The sequence below is a fragment of the Apteryx mantelli genome, chromosome 12 (genome assembly GCF_036417845.1).
Source record: "Apteryx mantelli isolate bAptMan1 chromosome 12, bAptMan1.hap1, whole genome shotgun sequence".
Taxonomy (NCBI): domain Eukaryota; kingdom Metazoa; phylum Chordata; class Aves; order Apterygiformes; family Apterygidae; genus Apteryx; species Apteryx mantelli.
In genome coordinates, this window is record NC_089989.1 from 6,538,853 (window position 1) to 6,542,766 (window position 3,914).

Consider the following 3,914-nt stretch of genomic DNA (forward strand, 5'->3'; position numbering starts at 1 on the left):
CCACAAAACTAGGATGCGGGGAGGGGGGTTTTCAGCTGCGCTTACAACTTGGCAGCTTTGTAGGCAGACGATTGCCGCCAAACGCGAAGGAAACCTGTGGCTGAAGGGGGGCCGGCCGTGCAGCAGCCCAGCTCTGCTCAGCTCAGCGCAGCCGGCTGGGGCTTGCTCTGCGTGCGTGCGAGCGCGTGCGTGTGTAAAGGAGCATTTCAGGTGAATCCCGAATTGCCCTTGCCATTCTGGAGCACAAGCCGTCACACGCCACAGCGGCAGGGAAAAGCTTTCTTACATTTTGCTGTTTGTAAAACTTTAATAACCTCGTGCCTGGTAAAGCAAAAACCTTTCAGACTGGGTTTGCGCTTGGTGAGCGGTTTCTGTGGGAAGGCAGCTGGAGCGTCACGCAGCGTCCCGGCGGGCCGGGGCCTCCCTGGGAAGCGCGAACAAATAACCGGCAAAATGCGTCCGCGTGGCGTGGCTCGGCCGCGTCTGCACGCGCGGGTTTGCGCGCGGCACCGGTCGGGCTCAGGGTGGGGGGTGGGTGGGGGGAGCTGGGCCCAAAGTCCACAGCGTGGCATCTGACCCCGCACGCCTACAAATACATTGACTTTTGGGATCATTTTCTACGTACTTATCCACAGGTTCCTTGGAGATTATCGCAAGTCCTCTCATTGTTGGGTAGCAATATAGTCTGTAACACATGGGTTTAGGCTGATGCAAAGCAATGCAGCTTGCAGGTCCCGACTGCAATAACCAGCCTGAAAAACACACTCTGTTTTATTTATTTTTTTTAAAAAGCCCAGATGTTTACCTCTCCTTTGGGTTCGGGAGCCGCGCACACGGCAGCAGGGCCTGTTTCTGGCAGACGGTCCGTGCCACCTAGCGGCTGTTTCGTGCCTGTCCGTCGTCGCTGCTGCCGTTGCGCTGCGCGACGGCGTGAAACCCAAACGCGAGACCTCCCCTGCGGCCTCCCCCTTCCTGCTCCGGTGCTGCCCGGCACAGTTCGCACGTGAGCGGAAAGGGAGACGTCCACGAGTCTTTCTTTCGCTATCCGCGCTGAGATAATTCACTTCAAAGTGTCTCGGCAGAGTTGCAAACGCCACCATCCCGGTGCGAGGCTGGGCCTAGTATGGGACAAAAAATATTTTTCGGGTTCACAGGTGCCGGAACCAAGCGACTGCTCCTGGGCAGCACAGCTGAGTGCCTTATTTTCCCATTTCTTCTCGCAGTACAGATAAACCGGCTGTAGAGCAAAGAGCTGCTTTCTCACCCACCCGAGCTCCCAGTTACAGCAAGGAGTTACCCATCCTCGGTTAGTTATCAGCAACGGCTGCTGCACAAGCTCCACGTAACAGCTGTGTCCTGAGAGAGGCAACTTCAAAATGCATTTCATAGGAAACCGCCTTGAATCCCACTGTCCACTACTCTTACACTTTTTCCTGCGTAAGGAAAGAACAGAGTTCGCTGCTGGGCCAGACGCGCACCAGAGCCCTACGTGCTACGCACGGATGAGCGCTGACCCGTTAAAGGTCGTGCCTGCTTCTCAGAAACGCGCTTGCAGCGGCTGAGCGAGCACCGGCCGACGCTCTCGGCAGCTTTCGTGGGCTGCCTCCCACCCGACACCAGCTGCTGCGCTGGGGTGCGTTGAGGCTGTTGGAGCGGCTTGGCGTGCGGGAGCGGGGGCGTTCTTGGCCCGAAGCGGCGAGCAGGGGTTGCACTCGCTTCTGCCTCGCTCACCTGAAGCATTTATAAGGCACCTGCAGGGGCTTTTCCTCACATCCTTAAATCCTACCCCATTCCACGCCTGCTTTTGTTTAGTTTTGCACTGTTTTACGGGTAAGCGGCACGGTGCAGTCCCAGCCCGCGGCGGTTAGGGATGCTCGTTCGTCCGGCTGAGGCCCCTCGTGCGCCTCTTGGAGCTGGCCCAGACTCGCTGCCATTTATCGTTTCTACGTCTCCCACCTGCGGTTCCCTCGGCCCCACAAGAAGTCCAGCCTGCCAAGAGGTGCGAAGGGATGAAGACATTTTATGGCAGGTAGAAGCCAAGTTTGACGTCCAGGTATAACGAGTAAACTGACTGGCCAATTCAGGTAGCATTTTAAAAATCACCCTACTGCAGTTTTATCTGAAAGCATTGAAAATGTATTTTTTTCAGCATATTCCCAGCATTGTGAGGGCTGAGCTTCAGTCAGTCCGACTGAGAAATTTGCTTTCTACTTGTTTGTCTCTCTAATAACCCTGTGCTAACCAAGACCAGTCTAGTCCTGACTCTGGAAACAACACAGAGAAGATTTATCATCCCATCACCCTCCACCTCCAAAAACGGAGGGGCACGTACAAATGAAGCAAAATGGCAACGGTGACCAGCGTCAGGTTTAAGGACGTCAGCATCTCTGTTTGACGACCATCATTTCTTGGACTAGCGATGTTTTCCAGAGGCGGTGGGTGAAGAGCTCTAGCAGGGTCCCAGGCTGCTCCGTACAGTTTGCTCTGCTGCGGGATATTGGGTTTTCAAGCCTGGTTTTTCATCACCATGGCAAAGAATGTGCTTTTACAGGCTACAAAGGAAGGCAGTAAGGGAGAATATTGCACAGTACAGGCCGGGTTTTGCCTGCTCTCACACTGACCTATTTAGTGTGTTTCACACAATTTGATTTTGTTGTAGTCACATTCCCCAAACTTCAATCTCTGTGAGTGACAGAGAGGCCTGTAATTAAATATACTCATCTCTTGCCACAATGACACTTTCATATATCTTCAAAGTATCAGGTACTGTCATACCTGACATGACTGATGGTTCCTATTTTCCGACGCAGAGCAAAACCCTTGTAACTTCCTCGGAATACTTTACAGACCCAGTCCTGCAAATCTTCTGCTTCAGACGCTAGGTGGCTTGCCAGCTTAAACTTCGGATTGCTTCTTGGCCTATGCCAGGGTAAAGACACGTGGCTGCATAGGTTTCGCAATTGCAACACAAATGTAAAAAGTAAGTCCTTTCCAATGGTTTAAATTACTTTCACCCTTGATGCCAGAAAGTTGGGGTAATGTTGGGTAGTGATGAAACCGATTTCTTCTTATGTATTTTTGGCACCAGCAAAAATGATTGACAATGTTTCAGGGGCTCTGGTGTGGCTTTTAGTACCATGGCAGCAGATTTACAGCCCTCCTCCTAAATAATGAAAACCTATTTCGAAAGAAGAGGGCCGGGGCCGCCTCTGAGCCGGGCGGCCGGGACGCGGCGGTCGTGGACGGCATCGCCACGGAGGCGGGAAGGGTGCCGCACTGCGGTTTCTGCTGGCCCCGGCTCCGCAGGCCCAGCCTGCCCGGCCGGCGGGGACCGGGAAGCGCCTCCTCCCCTCCTGCTCCAGCGAGGCTGCGCTGCGGAGCGTGCTGGTCCGGCGCGGGTCCGTGCCGAGGAGCGCGGGGCGGCTCTGCCAGCGCCCGCTGCTGCGCCCGGAGGTGCTCCTCGCTCTCCAGCCGTAACACCGCGCTTACGGAGGTCTGCTGTGGCACCTGCCTCGGGAAAGCAGCCGGGTTATTAAACAGTTTTCATTATGAAATAGTCCAAGGGGGGGAAAAAAGAAACGGAGACCGCAGCTTTACTTGAGCAAGCTGGGCGAACGGCAGAAAGTGAGTTCAGAACAACTCTCCGCGCCCAGCAGCAGAGAAGGCCACTTTTTGTCACTTCCACACCCCACTGTGTTAGGGGGTTGGACGATATAGGTCCCGTATTCATCTTTAACAGATCATATTCCAGGGCGCCCGTTGTTTATCACCGCACACCCGTGAGTGTGTGCAATCAGCACCGCACACGCGGCGTCCCGTGCCGCCGCAGCGCATGCCCACGCGCACCGCCGCGACCTGCCGAAGAGCGGGCGCAAGACCGCCTGGCTGCTTGATAGCAAAGACCGGCGCTGCGG